Raw genomic sequence first — 24,302 nt, forward strand, 5'->3', positions numbered from 1 at the left:
GGTTGTTAACGCTTCCAGAGACCATTATGAAATGATCGTGGGACAACTGGGGGAGAGCCTAACTAGAATGGGGAGTGCAGCATTAGCGAAGGACAAGGCTTTAGCTTAGCTCACCAGGGATAAGAAGCGCTTGGATGATTTGCTGTCCACTACAGAAGCCCAGCATCAACAGGAGGTGAAGCAAGCTACTGAGAAGGCAAAAATATGGGCGGCAAGGTCAGTGTTGCAAGCCCAAATAAAGCTGGTCGCTGAAGCCACTGATCCTGCTTTCGATAGGTCAACTTGGGAGGTGGAGAAATGGAAGCAAGCTTTGGTGAAACTTGGTGGAGGAGATGAGGAAGAGGATGCTGAAGTAGCTGGTGGAGCCAGAACTGGAGCGAGTGGATTGAAGGATGTGGATGAGATGGACGAAGAGAAGGAAGCAGCAGCAGATGGTGAAAAAGCTGCTTAAGAGGGTGATGAAGGATAATAAAGACAAGGACTGAGTCTGTTTTTTCTTATTTTGTTGATGTTTTTAAGGATATTTGATAATGGTGTGTAATAGACAATAGTAACTAGGGTAAAGGATCCATGATCCTTAAGACAATTTTCGGGGTAGAAAAGGTGGAGGGATCCTCTGTTTATGGGGATGAAGCCTTAGATGCACCTGTTTTTATTTTCCTGCGCTTAATGAACAGTTAGTAACACCTGCTTAACCCGGGTGGATGGTCCATCTTTCGTATGGTGAAATCCAGGTTAAGGATTTTGGGTAAGTCTAGGTGACTTATGATTAATAATAACTTAAAACTTTTGACTATTTGCTTGTTATTTGTTATTTTGAACGTATGTTTGATATAACTTTAGTCTTGTTGAAAGTTTTGAAAAATACTCTTGAGTAAAATTTTTTAGGATATAATATCATTTCAAAAATAAATTAAGGATCTTAAATCCTTATGTAATAGAGTTTATAAAGATCTTAGCCAAATAAATGTAAATTGATAAGTAGAAATCATACCATAAGGTCTAATTAGACCTAAGTTACCATAAGTGTTGATCCTTCCACGATCCTTGTAAAAAATAAATTAAGGATCTTGGATCCTGATGCGTGTGTGCGGTGAGCTTAAAATATGAAAGATGGAAGTTTTAGCTTTCACACAAGATCGTGTTTTAAATTTATAAAAGTGATTTCTACTAAGACTTAACACACATAAAATAGGCAAGTGTACCTATTGTATATGTAGAATAATATTGGTAAGAACCAAGTATCGATCCGTGTACACAAATGTTTCCAATAATGGATCTTTGTCTTTCTTTTAATCAAAAGGTTTAATCATTTTAAGGTTGATTTTTAAACTTTTTATAAAATAGGAATATATGATATATATAGGTGACAAGAAGATAAGTTCTAAGTGAGTAATTCAATTATATGAAGGTTTACCATCTAGTATCAAGATTCCACTCCATTATTCCTTGATGATTATTAAATAAACATGTGATAAACTTGTCCTAATAATATATGATATAATAGTCCCTCATTTCTAAGTGAACATATTCTATGACATAAACGAAAGTAACATGCACATTTTAAAGTCCATCCTTTCCTAATGTCATGCTACCACGAAAATGTCAATTTAAGTAGACAAGCAGTTTGGTATAGTAGAACGATTAGGATTGACTTTGATTTCTCAAATACCAATCCTAACAACTTCGAGTGGTTGTAGTTAACTCACACAACCTCCCCTTGGTTGATTTAATTAGATTATAATTACCCATTCCATTAACATATGATTTCTTTAACTAGCATGATAACCTAAGCAATCGTGTTAACAATGTTATTTCAGAATTATCAAAACTAGAGAAATAGATCATAACTTATATCTCATCATTTCCAAGTACAACATAAGAATCCATGTTTTATCTTAAATAAAGTATCAAAGTATTCTTTTTACAATTTCTAGTTTCCAAGAACATGAATTACCATGAATGATTATAAATCATCAACCTTGATGCATTGAATTAAAGTGATAAAACATTTCGTCATTAATGGATAATTGCAAAATAACCATGTACTATACCATACTAAACCACATGTTTCACATAATCATCAAGTAAAACAAAGCTTCTTCATAGATTATAGATGATAATTGGAGTTTAGCTCATAATGAGCATTGTTATGAACATAAAAAGAGATGATGATAACAAAAACATGATTAACTAGAACAATCTAACCAAATGCGGATGAGTCTCCCTTCTTAATGATGATGGATTATGATGATGTTGATGATGGATGATGATGATAACCTCCAAGCCTTCAAAATCCTCACAAGATCTTCAATATGAGTGTAATGTGGGTGTTTTTATAAGAGAAACCCGTTTAGGGACCTTCTTCAAGAACACCTAATGAGTGCAACATGCTCCACTATTTATAGATTGTCTGAAGAGAAAAGCACGGCCCCGTGTACACGTGTCCCAGTTGCATGTTGTCAGATCGTACATGATGACTCACCACAGGGATGTGCTTCTGAGGCACGCCCCCCGTGCTTATTATTGACATGTGCCTAAATTCTCTTTGTCTTATCTGAAGGTGACAACGTGTCACGCCCCCATCTTAGGCCTAGGAGTGCGACCATTAGTTGGTACCATATTTGTTTATAAATCAGAGTTACGGGTTATAGCGGAAGACTTTTATAAAACATAAGGATCAAACTTGTAAATATTTACATTACAAAAAGACGAGACGGAAGTCTCGTTTAGTATTTACTTGTTTATATATTTTACAAAAAACAATATATTTTAATAAACAAAACTATCCGAGCCATCGGATTCTTGAGCTCTTCGTCCTTTAAGCTCTATTCTTGGTTACCTGCAAAATGTTATAAAATACATCAGCAACAAATGCTGGTGAATATGCTGACGGTAAAATATTTTCTTTTACTTAATCACCCCTCGAGACCACGTAAGTCTCGGCCCATCTTGGCTTAGGAATAATAAAGTTAAACAATCATCATAAACTCGAGTCTCTACACTAGGTCACCTCAGCAAAACACCGCAGCGTTTCGACATAACTTTGGTACCATAAATATACACATGGTCAGTCTCACTCGGACATAACTTAGGTCCGGCCCATCGTGGCTGGAGGTCGTGACCAAGTGTGGTGCGATGTGCCCACCGCGTTCCACATATGTAAGGATCCAGAAAAACGTACACCACAGCCTGAGGGCTAGGCTTATACTCTTATTTACAATGTTTTTAGAGACACGTAGCCTCATGTAAAGTTTTACACATAACACGTTTGATTGTTTGAAAACAAGTTTATAAAAAAGGGGCGTATTCACCGTTTCAATGGGATCGGCTTCCAACACCGTCCGTGAGTTTTTCTCTTACTATCTCGCACCTATAGTACGAGTATAACTTTTGTCAGTCGGATACACGATTCGGCTTAAGACCTTTAGTCTTATTTATCTCGATGAACCTTTAGTTCATTATCTCTTTTTACTTTAAAACTTTTAGTTAAAAAGTAATCTTTATAAACCTTTAGTTTATTTATAAAAACTCTATGTTTCTTCTTCTTTAAGAAACGTATTTCTTTCTTTATTATTTAAGTATACTTATTATACCTAATTGATATATTTTATAACAAAGAATAATCATATACATATATATACTCACATATATATTTCATTTTTCTTTTTCTTTATTTTCTTTGTTATATATTTCTTTGTTTATCGAGAATAACTTCGACTTGGGGTATTAAGCCTTTTCAATATTTTATTATTATTTTACTCGGGCATTATGCCTACCTTGATTGGCTTATAGAACCCTATTTACTTGAGCAGCACTTCGTCGACGCCTGATCACTTATCCTTTCCACACTTTGGCACGCTTCTCGAGGCACCGATACTTCTTGACACGCACTTCGAGATGATCGTCAGGACGTCGGAACAACACTATTTCTTTGTTTGGAATGTCGTCGGGGAATGGTACAAATATCGAGGTATGGCACGGAAATCAAGGTTCGTTGTGGCACGTTTTATGAGGGATTTTTAGAGAGAGAGTGGATATTCTAGAGAGAGTTGGGAGCTAAGTTTGGGATGGATTGAATGAGACCCCATGGCTGCTATTTATAGACATTTCTTGGAAGTCCATCGCGGTATGCGACGGCTTCTTGGGCACCCGTCGTGTATCGCGATATAGCTTGGATGAGTCACCCAGTAGGCCTGCCACGTGCCAGCCGTGGCGACACGTGGCAGACGTCTTGCCACGTGGTAACACGTGGCGGCAGACGGTGCCACCGTGTGCCACGTGGCACACGTGTCACAAGTGTCAGACACCCCATCGCGATACGCGATGGGGTTCTTTTCTGATCCATCGCGTAGCGCGATGGGTCATAAAATCAGAATTTACATTTTTGACCCTAGAGTTTGGAAGTTGGCATAATTGGTCCCTCGACTTTAGATTTTGACTTTTTTGGCTCGATATTTTCCGTGATGTTACATCCTCCCCACCTTGAAATAAATCTTGTCCTCGAGATTGCTTACCAAAATAAGTGGGGGTATTTCTTTCTCATTTCGGACTCGAGTTCCCAAGTATACTCGGGCCCTCTTCGTGAGTCTCATCTTACTTTCACAATTTTCAATGTTCGTCTTTTAAGTTTCTTAGTTTTCTAATCTTCAATTTGAATTGTTATTTCAATGAATTTTAAGTTCTCGTTAATTTCTATGTCTTTTAATGATATTGAGAGAGATTCATCGGCTAAGCATTTTCGCAAATTCGAAACATGGAATACGTCGTGTATCCCTTGCATTTCCTCGGGCAGTCGCAATCGGTATGCAACAGTGCCGATTCGTTCAAGTACCTCAAAGGGTCCAACGAATCGAGGACTTAGCTTTCCTTTCTTGCCGAAGCGAACGACGCCTTTCCATGGCCAGACTTTTAATAAGACTTTGTCACCAACATTGAACTCCAACGGCTTACGACGGACATCGGCATAACTCTTTTGGCGATCACGAGCCGTCTTATGTCGTTCGCGGATTTGAAGAACTTTGTCGGTGGTTTCTTGGACTATTTCGGGTCCAGACAACTGATTATCTCCAGTTTCAGACCAGCACACGGGCGTCCTACATTTTCGACCATATAACGCCTCGAATGGTGCGGCTTGAATACTCGTTTGATAACTATTGTTAAACGAAAATTCTATTAGGGGCAAGTGCTCATCCCAACTTCCACCTAAGTCAATCACACAAGCTCGGAGCATATCTTCCAACATTTGAATTGTCCTTTCGCTTTGCCCGTCGGTTTGTGGATGATAGGCAGTGCTAAGATTTAGTTTCGTACCGAGTACTTGTTGGAAGCTTTTCCAGAAATGAGACGTGAAACGGCTGTATCGATCATAAATTATAGATAGCGGTACTCCATGTAAAGAAACAATGTTGTTCACATATATATGCGCTAGTTTATCCATTGAGTACGACTCATTGATTGGAATGAAGTGAGCGTATTTGGTTAATCTATCGACGATCACCCAAATAGCATTATGTTGCGAGTCGTCTTCGGGAGTTTGGTTATGAAATCCATGGTTATTAACTCCCACTTCCATACGGGAAGTTCGGGCTGCTGAAGCAGTCCCGAAGGCTTTTGGTGTTCAGCCTTGACTTTCAAACAAGTTAAGCATTTCGCCACATGCGAAGCGATGTCCTTTTTCATTTCGTTCCACCAGTAGTTGGGTTTAAGATTTTGATACATTTTATCACTACCGGGGTGCATCATGTAAGTCCTCAATGACTTATGTGCTTCATTCATAATCTTTTCACGCAAGTCCCCAATGATTGGTACCCAAATTCGGTTTCCCATTCTAAGGATACCATCGTCACCTTTGACTAACGAGTCAATAGTGCCGTTACGTTTTTCATCGGAGATCTTATTTTCATTGATCGCTTGAGTTTGGGCAGATTTGATTTGGTCAATAAGATCAATTTGAAGTTCTAGCCTTAACGCTCGGACTCTTTTTGGCTTTTCGTGCTCTTTACGACTTAAGGCATCAGCCACAACGTTGCTTTACCTTCGTGATAAACGATCTCACAGTCATAGTCGTTAAGAGTTTCCATCGAGCGTCGTTGGCGCATGCTAAGCTCTTTTTGCTCAAAGATGTGCTTCAAGCTTTTTTGATCAGTGTACACGATAAATCTAACTCCATAGAGATAGTGCCTCCATATTTTTAATGCAAAGATTATGGCGCCTAACTCTAGATCGTGAGTCATATAGTTCTTTTCGTGCACCTTGAGTTGACAAGAGGCGTAAGCGATTACTTTCTTTCGTTGCATTAGTACACATCCCAAACTGGAATGAGACGCATCACTAAAGACAACAAAGTCTTTGGTACCTTCTTGCAAGGCCAATATAGGAGCTTGGGTAAGCTTTTGTTTTAGTATATCTAACGCCTCTTGTTGTTTCGTTCCCCATTCATACTTGATGTTTTTGCGAGTTATTGAAGTTAGGGGAACAGCAATTCGGGAAAAATTTTCAATGAATCTACGGTAGTAGCCGGCCAATCCCAAGAAACTTCGAATCTCGGTTTGCGACTTTGGGGTTTCCCACTTAGAGATGGCTTCAATCTTAGCGGGGTCCACTTGAATACCGTTAACGTTGATAATATGACCAAGAAATTGCACCTCGTGCAACCAGAATTCGCATTTCGAGAACTTGGCGTACAACTTCTCGGTTCTAAGGATTTCAAGTAAGGTTTGAAGATGGACTTCATGATCATCCTTAGACTTTGAGTAAATAAGTATGTCGTCGATGAAGACGATAACAAATTTATCCAAGTAAGGCTTACAGATACGATTCATCATATCCATGAACGTAGCTGGTGCATTAGTAAGTCCGAATGGCATAACGGTGAACTCATAATGGCCATACCTTGTTCGAAAGGCGGTTTTCAGAATGTCTTCGGATTGAACTTTGAGCTGGTGATAGCCGGAACGAAGATCGATTTTTGAAAAGAAGCTAGCACCTTGAAGTTGATCGAAAAGGTCATCGATTCGAGGAAGTGGATATCGATTCTTGATCGTGAGTTTGTTGAGAGCTCGGTAGGCAATGCACATACGCATGGATCCGTCCTTCTTCTTAACGAAAAGTATCGGCGCTCCCCATGGTGATGAACTTGGTCGTATAAAGCCTTTCTCGAGAAGCTCGTCTAGTTGTTTCTTCAGTTCCTTCATCTCTGTTGGCGCAAGGCGATACGGAGCTTTGGCGATCGGAGCAGTACCAGGAATAAGATCGATCCTAAAATCTACTTCACGAACGGAAGGAATGCCAGGAAGTAAATCGGCATAGTCGAAAACAACAGGAACGTCTTTGATTTCTTTGGGCTTTGATTCTTCGGTGACGTAGGCCATGAATGCTAAGCATCCTTGATTTAAACATTTGTTAGCCCTTATCATGGAGATTAGGCTAACTTGACCAACGTCTTTATCCCCTTAAATTCGAATAGTTCGTTTATCAGGGGCTCGAAGTTCAACGGTCTTGCTATTGTAGAGGATATGAGCATGGTTGTCGGATAACCAATCCATACCCAATACAACATCAAAACCAGCAAGAGTCATAGGCAGCAATTGAATAGGCAAAACATAACCGGCTAATAAGATTGTTCCGTTTTCTAGGGCTTCGGTGATTTTAACGGTTTCGCCATTAGCGGTCTCGACGCTTAGAGTTTTATTAAGTTTGATTAAAGGTTTGTTTAATAGACTACAAAAGTTATAATCTATAAAACTTAAGTTGGCTCCTAAATCAAAAAAGACTCTAGCATAAGCATTGTTAACATGGAACGTACCGGTAATGGTTTCCGGTGTGTCGGCCGCTTTCTTCGTATCAAGGACGAAGACACTTGCATTGCCCTTCTTGGGCTCATTCTTTTGACCGCTACCACCGGCACCACCACTCGCGGGCTTGTTCTTGGGACACTCGAAGCTAAGATGCCCCATCTCTTTGCAGTTGTAGCAGGTTATCTTCTTCTTCCAACAATCGGCCGTTGCGTGACCGGGTCTATTACACGACTCACATACTCGAGGAGCAAAGTTGCATCTACCCATATGATACTTCTTGCAGATTTTGCATTGAGGGATGCCGAGGTTTGAGCCAGACCTTCGTTGGTCGACTCCTTTACCCTTGAAACGGGTGTCTCCTCCTATCCTTGAGTCGTGTGTTGTTACGACTTTCTTATCTTCCTCTTTATTGCGGATCATTCCGCCCATCAAAGAACCAGCCAACTCCATCGCAAAGTCAGCGGTTTGTGGCAAGTGTGACCTTACCATGTCACGAATCTCTCGTGGCAGTCCCCAAATATAACGTGTGACTTTGCTGGACTCGGGGGTAACCAGCTGGGGAACCAAACGACAGTATTCATGGAATTTTGTATTATACTCACGAAGGTTTGTTCCAACCACCTTATGAGTCAAGAACTTGGTTTGAATTTGGTCCGTTTCGTGCATCGGACAGAACTTCGAAATCAACAACTCCTTGAACTCATTCTAGGCCAAGCTATACATCACCTCCCTTCCTCTACTCATCATTAACGTGTTCCACCACTCGAGCGCTTCACTTTTGAACATTAATGCAGAATACTGAATTTTCTCTTCATCAGAACATTTTCTTGTAATCACAATCGTCTCCATTTCTTCGAGCCACCTCACGGTTGTGATGGCTCCTTTGTCACCATGAAATTCTTTTGGCCCATAGTACTTAAATCTTTAAACGAACATCCACCAATTTTGAGTTTCTTGAATTCTTGACGAACCCCACCATCAGCATTTGATTCATGCACACTTTCTTCCTTATGAGATGGTCTAGAACGGGGTTTAGTAACGGATTTGCGAGAAGGATTTTCAGATTATGAATGTTTTGTTTGTCTAGATTGGGATCGAAATTCAGATTCTTCCCTAACAGCCTTTTTAATCATTTGTTGGATTTGATTCATATATTTATTGGGGATTGGTTCCTCTTGTTCTTTTTCAGGACCTTTCCCTTTTTCTTCTTGTTTCTCGGCTTCCTTTCGGGAAACCTCTCGGTTATCACTTTGTCTAGACATTCTTTTATTCTTTATTTGATATTTAACATATTTCTTCTCTTAATACATAAATTTTATTGATTTCACATATATACATATCATAAAATGATATGTATATTATTTTACAACATACTTATATATCGTTTAAGTGATATATAAACTCCTATCCTAATTACATTGTAAATTACACATAACATACAAACTATCTTAACATACAACTTCAAATCTTGAAGATATGCCATCAACACCATCATCCCCTCAATCCTTCTTGAATTTCTTCACCACCTTGGTTAGCTTGTTGCATTTGCGAAGAAGCGTCTCTCCTATCTTCTTCTTTTTCTTTCCATTAACGTCAATTTTCTTCCTCAACTCATCCGTTTCCTGTAGGGCTCGATTTAAATGCTCCTCTTGGGACTAAGGTATATCAGTAGGATACCCGTATCTTGGAGGTGGGTCGCGGTAACCCATCATCACTATGTCATAATGATTCTTCAGGTTTGGATACGGAGACGTTGTCACATCGGAGGGATAATTGAAAAATGCATCGACTGCTTCGTTTTGCTCACGAATTTCATTGACCTGTTCTTCAATGGATGGAATCTCACCTTTGTATGGTGGAAAACTTGATGACGCTCTTCCCTTGAGTTCATGGAGGAATTGCATATACGGATCAACAGAACCATAGCTTGGGGTTGAGTGTTGTTCTTCGTTTGACGTTGTTACTTCATTTGGATTGTCAGGATATTCCTTCTCAGGGTCGGTTTCCTCTTCCGGTTCCTTTTCTGGTTCCTTTTCTGGTTCTTCTTCAGTCGTTGCCGGTATGTGAATCTTCTCGTATGGCATCATCACTCTCATCTTGGGCTTGTGAGATGGCCCTTCCTTTTTGACGCGGGAATTGGTAAAGTCCATAGTTGAAGTGCCGGTATGCCACCTTCGTTGATCATAGGGGCATTGCATCCAGTCGGATGAAGAAGACTTTGGTTCCTCCTTGATCGGTATATTGGAGAGGAAAGCATACGAAGGATGAGGATTTGGTGGTAAGTGTGTTGATCCTACGGATGGCTAATACGGCGGAACTTCAGTTGGTTGATAAGTCAGAATCTCGGAAGGATAATATGTTGGGACCTCTGATGGTTGGTACATGGGTAGACTTGTTGGATGGTAGCTGGAATGCCTTGGTGCTTGGTACTCTTGATGTGGAGTGTTATCTAGGTGGTAGATTGGACTTGGATTGGGGTTTTGGTTATGTTCTTCGTTGGAGTTAAAGAATGACTCACAGTAATCCTTACTCATGATGTTTCTTGGGAACTTGTAGTATTTCCTCGCCTTTCTTACTTCATTATCATAATACTCCATTGATTTCTCGTAAGACATCTTGATAGGTGGTTTAGAATGTGGAGAGGGAAAGAAAGGGTTACCAACCAATCTTATCCCTATTCAAATAAACATGTAAATATTTCCTATGCTTGGATCGAAGCTTGGGTATTGTTTTATGATACCCAATTCGCTAAGATCGATGGCTCTGATACCAACCTGTCACACCCCCATCTTAGCCTAGGAGTGCGACCATTAGTGTGTACCATATTTGTTTATAAATCAGAGTTACGGGTTATAGCGGAAGACTTTTATAAAACATAAGGATCAAACTTGTAAATATTTACATTACAAAATGACGAGACGAAAGTCTCGGTTAGTATTTACTTGTTTATATATTTTACAAAAAACAACATATTTTAATAAACAAAACTATCCGAGCCATCGGATTCTTGAGCTCTTCGTCCTTTAAGCTCTATTCTTGGTTACCTGCAAAATGTTATAAAATACGTCAACAACAAATGCTGGTGAATATGCTGACGGTAAAATATTTTCTTTTACTTAATCACCCCTAGAGACCACGTAAGTCTCGGCCCATCTTGGCTTAGGAATAATAAAGTTAAACAATCATCATAAACTCGAGTCTCTACACTAGGTCACCTCAGCAAAACACCGCAGCGTTTCGACATAACTTTGGTACCATAAATATACACATGGTCAGTCTCACTCGGACATAACTTAGGTCCGGCCCATCGTGGCTGGAGGTCGTGACCAAGTGTGGTGCGATGTGCCCACCGCGTTCCACATATGTAAGGATCCAGAAAAACGTACACCACAGCCTGAGGGCTAGGCTTATACTCTTATTTACAATGTTTTTAGAGACACGTAGCCTCATGTAAAGTTTTACACATAACACGTTTGATTATTTGAAAACAAGTTTATAAAAAGGGGCGTATTCACCTTTTCAATGGGATCGGCTTCCAACACCGTCCGTGAGTTTTTCTCTTGCTATCTCGCACCTATAGTACGAGTATAACTTTTTTCAGTCGGCTTAAGACCTTTAGTCTTATTTATCTCAATGAACCTTTAGTTCATTATATCTTTTTACTTTAAAACCTTTAGTTAAAAAGTAATCTTTATAAACCTTTAGTTTATTTATAAAAACCCTACGTTTCTTCTTTTTTAAGAAACGTATTTCTTTCTTTATTATTTAAGTATACTCATTATACCTAAATAATATATTTTATAACAAAGAATAATCATATACATATATATATACTCACATATATATTTCATTTTTCTTTTTCTTTATTTTCTTTGTTATATATTTCTTTGTTTATCGAGAATAACTTCGACTTGAGGTATTAAGCCTTTTCAATATTTTATTATTATTTTACTCGGGCATTATGCCTACCTTGATTGGCTTATAGAACCCCATTTACTTGAGCAGCACTTCGTCGCCGCTTGATCACTTATCCTTTAAACACTTTGGCACGCTTCTCGAGGCACCAATACTTCTTGACACGCACTTCGAGATGATCGTCAGGACGTCGGAACAGCACTATTTCTTTGTTTGGAATGTCGTCGGGGAATGGTACGAATATCGAGGTATGGCACGGAAATCAAGGTTCGTTGTGGCACGTTTTACGAGGGATTTTTAGAGAGAGAGTGGATATTCTAGAGAGAGAGTTGAGCGCTGAGTTTGGGATGGATTGAATGAGACCCCATGGCTGCTATTTATAGACATTTCTTGGAAGCCCATCGCGGTACGCGACGGCTTCTTGGGCACCCGTCGTGTCTCGCGATATAGCTTGGATGAGTCACCCAGTAGGCCTGCCACGTGGCAGGCGTTGCGCCATGTGGCGACACGTGGCAGACGCCTTGCCACGTGGTGACACGTGGAGGCAGACGGTGCCACCGTGTGCCACGTGGCACACGTGTCACAACGTGTCAGACACCCCATCGCGATACGCGATGGGGTTCTTTTCTGATCCATCGCATAGCGCGATGGGTCATGAAAATCTGAATTTACATTTTTGACCCTTGAGTTTGAAAATTGGCAGAATTGGTCCCTTGACTTTGGATTTTGACATTTTTGGCTCGATATTTTCCGTGATGTTACACAACGGCCTCGTGGGAATGGAATCACGACCCCGTGATTTTGTTCTCGGTGTTTATCTTTTCTTGTAGATTTTTATCTTTTCTTATGTTCAGAAGCATGGGGACGTGTTTCTTGTTTTTCTTGTGTTTCTTCCATTTTTCTTTGTCTTTTCCCTTGTTTCTTCGTTTGAGGCTTGGGTTTACCTGAATTTGTATTTTATTATGATAAGTAGCCTTCTGAGCTATGTTATTTGATAAAAGTTGCAGTTTTTAGAGATTATTTGATGCTAAAAAGATGTATAATTTTATGTACATCAAACATCCCCACACTTGAACATTGCTTGTCCTCAAGCAATCTACTTATAAATATTCTCTAAAAATAGCGGGTTAGGACCATAGCTTAAACATCCCCAAAAGAGTTCCAAGAAAACGGGAACAAAATAACCAACCTTTAATCATAGGAATATATGTAGTGATAAATAAAATGGCAATTTTTTTTGAGCTTCTGTTTATGCAAAGCGTCATGTTCTCACAATGTTCACTCACGCTTGGTTTATATATCTGATCATACATGTGATGTATGTATGTGAACACTCTTAGTCAAAACGTAACATGTGATAAATATGCTTGTAACAAGTTCAAATCTCCACCTTTGTGAAGGGTTGCATATATCAGAAGGTAGTTGGGGTTGGTTTTGTCTGAACCGGGATTGGGTACCTTGTGGTGGTTCAAGGGGTTTAGGTTAATGAGGATGGTAACTACAACTTCTGCTGATTGTCGGGAATATTAAGATGTCTTCAATAGTCAGCTTCTTTTCTCTCGTTTGAATATATATATATATATATATATATATATATATATATATATATATATATATATATATATATATATATATATATATATATTACAAATTTAGTGACTCTTTTAAGGTTAGATCATCAAGACCAGTTTTGCCGAGGATGTGAATCAGTTTTTCCTCAATCATGTTCTGAACATAACTCCCAACTCTAATGGATCGTTCGTATTTGAGCCTAATAGCCCCCACCCTCATTAGTTCGGTATATTAATGTTGAGACTGAGTTTGACATTTTCTACATCTTCCTTCGTGGGACTAGTTTCCGCATCCTAAGCATCGCTCGTATCTTTGTGCTCTTCTTTTCATTGTGCTTTTGGAAACTCCACAAAATAGTGGCCTTTGTTCGTTTTGGCGCCACTTTTTCCTCACCTCATTAGTTAAGAGAAAGATTCTCCCCCTAAGTTCTGGAGGCAACCTAGGTTTTGCAAAATGTATGCAGTAAAGGAAATTGAAATCGAAAGAATGCATTTCCAGTTCTTTAGGTTCTGCCGGTAAAAGACCAGTGTTGTATTTTACCGGTGAGAGGGATAAAGTGGTAAGGTTTTGGTTTAAGGTTTAAGGTTTTTGGGTTTTGTGATTTGGAGAATGGGTTGAAGAGTTTGAAACAATATTACCTTCTTCCTTATACAACGCTTCGTGCGGTCTTGAAATGAATAGTTGGGACAAGTTCTAAATCACACGAAACATATGACTCACTCAAATCGTCCGAAAAAATATTTATATTGCATGAGGTTTATCTCACAGTAATGGAGGAATTGTGTATAAACGCCATATTTTGCATAAATTTATTCTCAATATTACAAAACTTCTTTTTACTTTTCGCTTTTTGGTTATAATAGATTTGTAGTTGGTTATTTGCAAAATATTTTCTTGGATTTTTCTTTTGGTTTTGTTATAAAAATAGTCTTTATTTGCCAAAAGGATTTGTTATTTAGAGAATTTTGTAATTAGTTGAGCAGCAATTGGTCAAGTAATTCCCCCTCCCCACACTTGAATCTCACATTGTCCTCAATGTGAAAAATTCACAAAAAGATTAAAATTCTAATTAAGTATGGTGGGTTAAAATGGAGAGGTACTTCCCTACGGGTTAACGAAATTTCGACAGAGCGTCCTCTGTTTTTCATCTGTTTCCCTGTTTTATACTTGTATAATATAAAACTGCAAACAACCACAAACAACCAAGCATAATACTACTGAAAATTGGGTGTGGAATCCTCCACATCCTGCCCACACGGGCTAATTAAGTACCTAATAAAATGTCTTGGCACCCACGGCCATAAAAGTATAAAAATAAACAAACAACCCATCCCATGCCCATGCCAAACCTATCAGTGCCGCTGCTCATCAGTTACACGTGTCCGGGTTAAACGGTCCCTGCTGTCTGTCCATGCGATATCCTAGACGGTCAATCTCTCGCCTCGTTTCTACATATTCAGCTGCTCGTTGTGCGTCGGAGTCAGCAATCTGTCATGTAATCCTGTCAAACGAGGTGGTAGTGTTAGCTGCGAACTGGTCAATGAGCCCGTATAGGCCCCCAAATGAGTATCGACTATCGTGTGATGAGTTAGGGCCAGCCCCTGATGAAGATGGTCCTCCCTGCTGGTGGTAAGTGCGGTGGCGGGTCTGTGGAGGTGGTGATCCTCCTCTTCTCTCGGGATCGTCCTGGATCATCATGTCAGCCGGGTCCTCGGGATCCCAAACCTAGTTATAGGCATCATATAGTCTCCACACCTCTAGATCCTTGCTGATCTGCTAGACCATCTGCATACTAATACAAAAACCAAGGTTAAGAGAAATCAGGTTTGGGGTACGGGTTCCTTCCCTGTCTACATGGTAAGCCTTATACAGCTTATAGATCCACGGTCCACAAATAATCGGGGTATTTTGGCTTTTTGCATTTGCATTCGTTGTGAACAGTTTGCAGAACAGATAAGTGATGATGCATGGTATGTCATTCTTCATGCAGTACAGGGCCCATAAATCCCTCAGGTTCACAACCCCTTCACTTTGACCACGAGCAGTGGCAGTGTGGCTAAGCAAGCGGTGAATGTATCTCATAAGTGGGTCGCGTAGTGTCGTGCTCTTTGAGCTGCTTGCAATGTAGGTTTTATCCTCGTAGCTCAACTGTTGCCATGCTTGTACCTGTTTGTTTCCAGCCTCTGCGTCTTCATCACCGTCTTCATCTGCGAATGTGGTTGCTACTGTGTACCAGATCGGGCTGTCTGTTTCATCACTCGTGTAAATTCCCAAATCTATCCCCAGTTGGGTAACCGATGTTGTGTACCACTCACCCCCACATCTGAACTCGACTGCTTCCTCATCCCACATGTACAGATTTTTCGTCTTAAAAGAGAAAGAGGCCAGTAATTCCTTTGTTAACTCGGTAACAACTTTCCCTTTTTGACTAAAAACCCTTTTCCATGGTCCTTTAACAATGGTCTTGTATCGATTCCACTGATTAACTTGAATCAACGTATCCTTGCAAGCATAAAATTTCGGTTCTAGAAAGCGTCGGTTAAGGTAGGTCATTCGATTTTGGGCTCTTTGATCCCTTTCAGTGCGTTCTGGGAAGACGAGGAATGCATGTACATCGTCCCCGTATTTAGTCATCTGCAATTTATAGCCAAATTAGTTAAATTTTAACAAACATTTTGGAAAAGCTGGAACAGAACTAGAACCACTGTGCCATGCTTTTAAAAGCACTGCCCCATGCTTTGCAACAGCACGGTACCGTGCTTTTGGAAGCACGACCCCATGCTGCGGGTCCCTGGCAGTTTTAACCTAATTCCAGATTTTGACTTTTTGTTGACCAAAAGGTGACCACGGGTCGTGTTTTGTAAAACACAACCCGTCTTTTTAATCCTAATTCCACCATAATCAAGACTCGAACTTACGATTCCAACTGGTTTTTTGACTGATTATTCAGGTTAAAGTTTGAAGCTAATCAACTAAGATCCGAACCCGAATCGTTTTCTTTAACAAAACACAAGTGTAAATCTATCTAACAACTCATTATCCTAAATCTAAACAATTAACCCATCTATTCTCCGGGTTTGTACCCGATTTTATCAATTGGTTAGAATTGGGGTTTGATTTAGACCTAAAATGTTGAATTTGATGATTAGAATTGTTAAATTAACATACCTTTGATTAAAAGTCGAATATTTGAGGCAAAGATTAGTTGAATTGGTGGGTGGTCGGCGGTTTTTGGTGTTGGACGAAGTTGGTTTTAGGTTTAAGTGAATGGCACTGTTATTTTTTTAATATAAAACTCATAACTATTCTGGACACAAAAGCACGGCCCCGTGCTTTTGGAAGCACGATACCATGCTGCATGAGGCAGCCAGTTTCTTTTGTTTTACTGTTTATTTATCAGGCTGGTTCGTTTTTTTTAACTGATTTTTTCTCGAGGATTTAAGATAGAAATTAAAAATCCTAATTTTCATTAAAACATAAAACATAGTTAAACATAGTAGAAAGAAAAGTACAACAACAATCCCGAATCACGAAACATCATACTAGCAAGAGTAACTTCTTAACAGGACAAAGTCTGAACTTTTAACGACCACCATTCCCGAACAAGTCTTGAATGTGTGGTGGTGCTCGTTTGGCTTCCAAGAGTTCGGAGAGCTTCTTGTCAAGTTTCGCGACTTCTCGATTAAGAAAATTGAGCTTAAAGCTCACATCTTTGTTGTGGCTATCCAAAACATGGAAGTTTTCAAACTGAAGTAGTTCGACTTTGTTAATCAACTCGATTAGGCGAGCGTCGGCTTGGATGTTACTCTCAACTTGGTCTCTCACGATGCATTGGCCCCGTGCTGCTAGGGGAATAAATGTTTCTAATTCAGATAATTGTACGGAGTTAGCGCTTATCAAGGTGAAGATTCTAAGGTGACCACGGACCCGTGCTTCAAGAAGCACGGCCCCATGCTTTTTGTCACTGAAAGTTTCTTTGATTTTTTAGCCAAACGCGAGAGCCGGAATTTTTAGAATGATGTTGAGTATGTTATTTCAAGAGTTTGATCATCCTAAAAATTACTTTTCATTAAAATTAAAATTCCTAAAAACAATTATGGGATAAGCCCGGTTTTCCTAGAAACATAAGATTACTCGGGCTTTAACCCGAGAGTCCTAACACGATGTGCTTAGCGCACTTGTTTTACACATGAAAACAGACAGATTAAAGTTCCTAAATTTCACCGAAGGGTTCTCCTCCTCCGAATGGTCCTGGTGGCGGAAAATACGTGAATTCGAGAACTTGAAACTGGAGTTGTTTTTCAATGTCTCGAAGCTCCATTTCATATTCTCCACTGATTCGGTGAGTTGAACGAGACGCATTTCTGCGAGGAGATTCATTTCGATGAGTTCCTTGATAAGTTCTTGAAGTTTCAAAAGAAGCTCGGTTTTGGATACATGTCGGGTTTTGTTCCTCGGTTGGCGAGGGATGGAGATTGCTTCACTCATCTCAGCAGGCATGCTTTATTCTTAGAAGAGAGTGTTTTGGTATGGGTTGGTGCAAGGAATGCATTGGCAAAGGGTGCCTTTTACAGCCAACCAGTTTCCAGGCATGACCCCTTGCTTTGTGAAGCACAGCCCCGTGTTTTTGGTCTGACAATTCTGTTACAAACCAGTTTGACTAAGATTTTTGCAGCGAATATTCTGGCCCGCACTTTGTGGCACGGGACCGTGCTTCTAGGAGCACGCCCCTGTGTTTTTGATTTTTTTTAACAAACAAACATATTTACAAGACCTAGTTTACGAAGGTCTTGGCCAGATCCTATTTCTTGCATGTTTATTGGGTTGGTTGGAGGATTGTTACCTACGAAACATCTTCAAATGGCCCATCGATGTATAGTTTTAATTGATGTCCATTAACATTAAACTTGTGGCCATTAGAATTTGAAATTTCGACTGTACCATAGTCAAAAACTGATTCAACTGTTTACGGACCTGTCCAGCGAGATTTCAATTTTCCTGGGAAAACACGTAAACGTGTGTTGTATAACAGTACTCGATCGCCGATTGGAAACTTTTTGCTATCTTTTAAACGGGCGTCGTGTAAACGTTTAGTCTTTACTTTGTAAGACCAGGAGTTTTCATAGGCTAATGTTCTTAGTTCTTCGAGTTCGTGAATTTGATCTTCCTTGTTTTTACCAGCGGACATTAGATCAAAGTTCACTACTCTGAGAGCCCAATAGGCTTTGTGTTTCAATTCTACGGGTAGATGACATGCCTTTTCATAAACGAGTTTGAAAGGTGTTGTTCCTATGGGAGTTTTGTAGGCTGTACTAAGGGCCCACAATGCGTCATCTAACTTTTCCGTCCAATTTTTGCGATTCATTCCTATAGTTTTTTCTAGAATCCTCTTGATTCCTCGATCCGAGACTTCTACTTGCCCGCTGGTCTGAGGGTGATATGATGTTGCCAGTCGGTGGTAAACTCCATATCGTGCTAAGACTTTGTCTATTAGAGCGTTACAGAAGTGAGTTCCTCTGTCGCTGATTAAGGATTTTAGGGTACCGAATCATGAAAATAACTTTTTCAGAAATCTTACAACTACTCGAGCATCATTAGTGGGAATAGCTTGTGCTTCTACCCATTTGGACACATAATCGACTGCTACAAGGATGTACTTGTTTCCGAATGAGTTGGGAAATGGGCCCATGAAATCTATTCCCCATATATCAAAGACTTCACAAATTTGAATGCCTTTTTGAGCGATCTCATTTTTGGCTGAGATGTTCTTGGCTCTTTGATAAGCATCGCATGCTTGGATCAAAGTATTTGTGTCCTTATATATGGTGGGCTAGGAGAATCCTGCATCAAACACTTTTCTGACCGTAGTGGCGGTACTGTGGTGTCCATAAGTTGGTTCTTCATGGCAGTGTTTGAGGATATCCAAGGCTTCCTTTCCTGATACACACCTACGGACAACCTGATCGGCACCTATCCTAAACAAGTATGGATCTTCCCAGAAATAGAACTTAAGGTACAAAAGGAATTTCTTCCGCTGCTGATGAGTTAGCCCTTTTCTTAAGATTCTACAAGCTAAATAGTTTGCGAAATCGGAAAACCAAGGACTTTCATCTTCCTCTTGTATGACTGCTTGGATATGCATGAGAACTTCATGTGGAAAATTATCATTGATAATTTCCTCGTGATGTTCTTCTGAAGCTGGACTTCTAAGCGTGAGAGATGGTCTGCGGCTACATTTTATGCTCCCTTCTTATCCTTGACTTCTATGTTGAATTCCTGGAATAGGAGAATCCATCGGATGAGTCTTGGTTTAGCATCCTGTTTGTTGAAGAGGTATCGTATGGCGGCATGATTGGTGTAAACTATGGTTTTGGAAAGAACGAGGTGAGATCTAAAATTTTCAAAGGCAAAAACTATTGCTAATAACTTTTTTTCTGTTGTGGTGTAATTTTCTTGCATCATTAAGAGTTTTGCTAGCATAGTAAATTGGGTGAAAGTGTTTCTCTTTGCGTTGTCTGAGTACGGCTCCAACTGCAAAGTCACTTGCATCGCACATGATTTCGAATGGAAGGGTCCAATCGGGTGTAGTCATGATCGGTGCGTTGACAAGCTTGTCTTTTAATATGTTGAATGATTCAACACATTCTTCAGAGAAGACGAATGGTGTGTCTTTCTTTAGAAGTATGGTCATAGGCCTAGCAATTTTAGAGAAGTCTTTTATGAAACGACGATAGAATCATGCATGACCTAGAAAAATTCTAATGGCTTTGACTGAAGTTGGTGGTGGCAATTTAGAGATGGTCTCTATTTTTTCCCTATCAACTTCCAATCCTTCTTGAGATATCTTATGACCGAGAAAAATGCCCTCTTTAACCATAAAGTGGCATTTTTCCCAGTTGAGTACTAGATTAACTTCTTCACACCTAGACAACATTTTGTCTAGGTTTTAAAGACAATGATCGAAGGAGTCTCCAAAGACTGAGAATTCGTCCATGAAGACTTCCATAGAGTGTTTGATCATTTCATGAAAGATGGCCACCATAAAACGTTGGAAAGTGGCTGGAGCATTACATAGTCCAAATGGCATTCTTCGGTAAGCGAAGGTTCCATACGGACATTTAAAAGTGGTTTTCTCCTGATCTTCAGTAGCAATGGGAATTTGAAAGTATCCAGAGAATTCATCAAGAAAACAGTAAAATATTTTTCCAGATAAACGTTCAAGTTTGATCGATAAAAGGAAGTGGAAAATGATCTTTTATTATGGCGTCATTAAGCTTCTGGTAGTCAATGAAAACTTGCCAGCCTGTGATGGTCCTCATTGGTATTAGCTCATCCTTCTCGTTCATTACAACTGTCATTCCTCCCTTCTTGGGTACTACTTGAACTGGACTAACCCAAGGTGAATCCGAGATTGGGTAGATTAATCCGGCATCAAAGAGTTTAATTACCTCCTTCTTCACCACATCTTGCATGTTGGTATTGAGACGCCTTTGATGTTGTACCACGGGTTTGTATTCTTCCTCCATGAGAATTTTATGAGTACAGAAGGAATGGCTGATGCCTTTGATATCCATGATCTTCCATGCTATAGCCTTCTTATGGTTTTTGAGAACCTTAAGAAGTTCGTCTTTCTCTTCTTTCATAAAGGTGAGATGAAATAATTACGGGAAGTTGAGAGTCTTTTTCTAGAAAGGCATATTCGAGAGATGGTGTGGTAGTTCTTTTAACTCTAAGATAGGTGGTTCTTCGATTGATGTTTTTGATTTTTCATTGCACTCTGTGATCTCACATACTACTTCTGCTTTTTCTTGATTATTAATGATAGTATTGAGATTATCATGTTCCAACGTGGGTTTAGTGTTTACGTCGGTCAATATTTGTGTTTCTAATGGGGTGCTAATGGAGATTTCCGCACATAGCAACTCACGATAGAATCGATGATGTCGACACAATACAATGTGTCATCGTGATGTTACGGATGTTGCATAGATTTTCCTATGCCAAAAGTGATAGCCTCGTCATTAACCCTTAGAGTGAGTGGCTAAAAAGGGTCTTCCTAAAATCAGAGGTACACTTTTATCTTTCTCCATATCTAGAATTACAAAATCTACTAGGAAAGCAAATTTGTCGATTTTGACAAGCATTTTTCAACAATGCCCCGAGGATATTTAACGGATCGGTCAGCTAACTGAATGCTCATGCGGGTGGGCTTTGGTTCTCCTATCCCTAGTTTTGCAAAAACCGCATATGGCATTAAGTTAATACTAGCTCCTAGGTCGGCCAGGGCATTGCTAACAGACAAATTTCCTATGAGACAAGGGATAGTAAAGCTCCCTGGATCGGTCATCTTTGGTGGCAACTAGTTTTAGAGGACAGCTGAACATTCTTCACTCAGGATGACATGTGATAGCTCCTCCAGTTTCCTTTTGTTTGTCAGCACTTCTTTGAGGAATTTGGCATATTTTTGCATTTGAGCAATGACTTCGATAAAAGGGATGTTGATGTGGAGTTGTTTGAATAGTTCTAAAAACTTCCCGTACTATGCTTCCAATCTCTCCTACTTCAGTCTTCCTGGGTACGGAATAGGCGGAACATAGGTTCTGACTGGTTCCTTAAATTGTACGGTGCCTGCTGGAATCAGTACTTCCTGTGTTTTGCCAGTGGCTTCCTTCTCCATAGCTGATTCTGAAGTTGGTGAGGCAACAGTGGTTGTACCGCTTCTGAGTGTAACAGCGTTAGCTGTCTCATTCGGGTTGGTGATTGTGTTTCTTGGGAGAGTGCTGGGTGGTCTTTCGGATAATTTTCCGGCAATTTGTCCAATTTGGGTTTCTAGATTCTGTAGTGATGATTGTTGACTTTTACGTCAGCTTCATGTTTCAACAATACTCCACTGATATCAACAGCTCTTGAGTCGGCCTTCTTTTCTACTTCATTTGTTTTGGTCATGATTTGAATTAACATTTCTTTAATTTTTGAGTAACTTGGATTCTGATGGCTACTAGTTTGGTCTTGAAATTGTGGTTTAGGCTGGAAGGATTGATTCATCGGTCTTTTTACGAATCCCTTATGTGTGACAAGAGTGTTAGAATCGACGTAGTGCATTCCCTTGTGTGTTGGTGTAGATCTTGGTGGGTTATAAGCGAAACTCTTCTTTGTTGCCTTCTCCATGATTTCAAATGCTTTGATAGGTGATTTGAATCCCAGGTCTCCACCGGCAACTTCGTCGATGGCCTGTTTGTTTTTACTGGATTGTGCGTCAAATAAAGTCTGTACTTGTAACCATACGCTCAGTCCATGATGTGGGTATCTTCTCATAATACTTTTGTATCTCTCCCATGCTACGTGTAACGATTCATCATCATCGGTCCAGAATCCGGTAATGTTGGCTCGGTATTTGGTAGTTTTATCAGGTAGAAAATATTTGAGGAGAAGTTGTTCAACCATTTGGTCCCAAGTGGTGATGGAGCTAGAGGGCTGAGATTCTATCCATTCTAGGGCTTGGCCCCTTAGAGAGAAAGGAAAGAGTTTGAGTTTGATCCGATCTTCTAAACAGTTTTGAATTTTAAAGGTTCCGCAGATTCGTAAGAATCAAGATATATGAGAAAGGGGGTCTTCGTCGAGGAGACCATGGAATTGAACTGAATTTTCCACCGTTATAAAGGTGCTTGATTTAATTTCGAAATTTTCGGTGATTTCGGGTGGAGCCACTCCATTGCCGTAGCCTTTGAGAGTTGGCTTGGCATATTGGCTCATGTTGGGCTCATTGTTTTGGGCCGCCATCATTTCTTCGGTTTGATTTTCTCCTGATGTGGTGGTGTAAACTGACTCGTCTTGAATGTTTCGACGATTAGGATTGACTTCGACTTCGCAAATACCAATCCTAACAACTTCGAGTAGTTGTAGTTAACTCACACAACCTCCCCTGGGTTGATTTAATTAGATTAAAATTACACATTCCGTTAACATATGATTTCTTTAACTAGCATGATAACCTAAGCAATCGTATTAACAATATTATTTCAGAATTATCAAAACTAGAGAAATAGATCATAGCTTATATCTCATTATTTCTAAGTACAACATAAGGATCCATGTTTTATCTTAAACAAAGTATCAAAGTATTCTTTTTACCATTTCTAGCTTCCAAGAACATGAATTACCATGAATGATTATAAATCATCAACCTTGATGTATTGAATTAAAGTAATAAAACATTTCTTCATTAACGGATAATTGCAAAATAACCATGTACTATACCACACTAAACCACATGTTTCACATTATCATCAAGTAAAACAAAGCTTCTTCATAGATTATAGATGGTAATTGGAGTTTAACTCATAATGAGCATTGTTATGAACATAAAAAGAGATGATGATAACAAACACATGATTAAACTAGAACAATCTAACCAAATGTGGATGCGTCTCCCTTCTTAATGATGATGGATTATGATGATGTTGATGATGGATGATGATAACCTCCAAGCCTTCAAACTCCTCACAAGATCTTCAATATGAGTGTAATGTGGGTGTTTTTATAAGAGAAACCCGTTTAGAGACCTTCTTAAAGCACACCCAATGAGTGCAACATGCTCCACTATTTATAGACTGTCTGGAGAAAAAAGCACGGCCCCGTGCTTAGTGAGGCACAGCCCCGTGTCCACGTGTCTCAGTTGCAAGTTGTCAAATCGTACATGATAACTCACCACGGGGGTGTGCTTCTGAGTCACGTTCCCGTGCTTATTATTGACATGTGCCTAAATTCTTTTTGTTTTATCTGAAGGTGACAACGGCCCCATGGGAATGGAAGCACGTCCCCGTGCTTTTGTTCTCAGTGTTTGTCTTTTCTTGTAGATTTTTATCTTTTCTTGTGTTCAGAAGCACGGGGCGTGTTTCTTGTTTTTATTGTGTTTCTTTCATTTTTCTTTGTCTTTTCGCTTGTTTCTTCGTTTGAGGCTTGGGTTTACCTGAATTTGCATTTTATTATGATAAGTAGCCATCTGAGCTATGTTAT

The sequence above is a fragment of the Bidens hawaiensis genome, unplaced genomic scaffold, assembly GCF_021521415.1.
Source record: "Bidens hawaiensis isolate Kalapana, Puna unplaced genomic scaffold, B.hawaiensis_p1.1 tig00039106_1, whole genome shotgun sequence".
NCBI lineage: Eukaryota > Viridiplantae > Streptophyta > Magnoliopsida > Asterales > Asteraceae > Bidens > Bidens hawaiensis.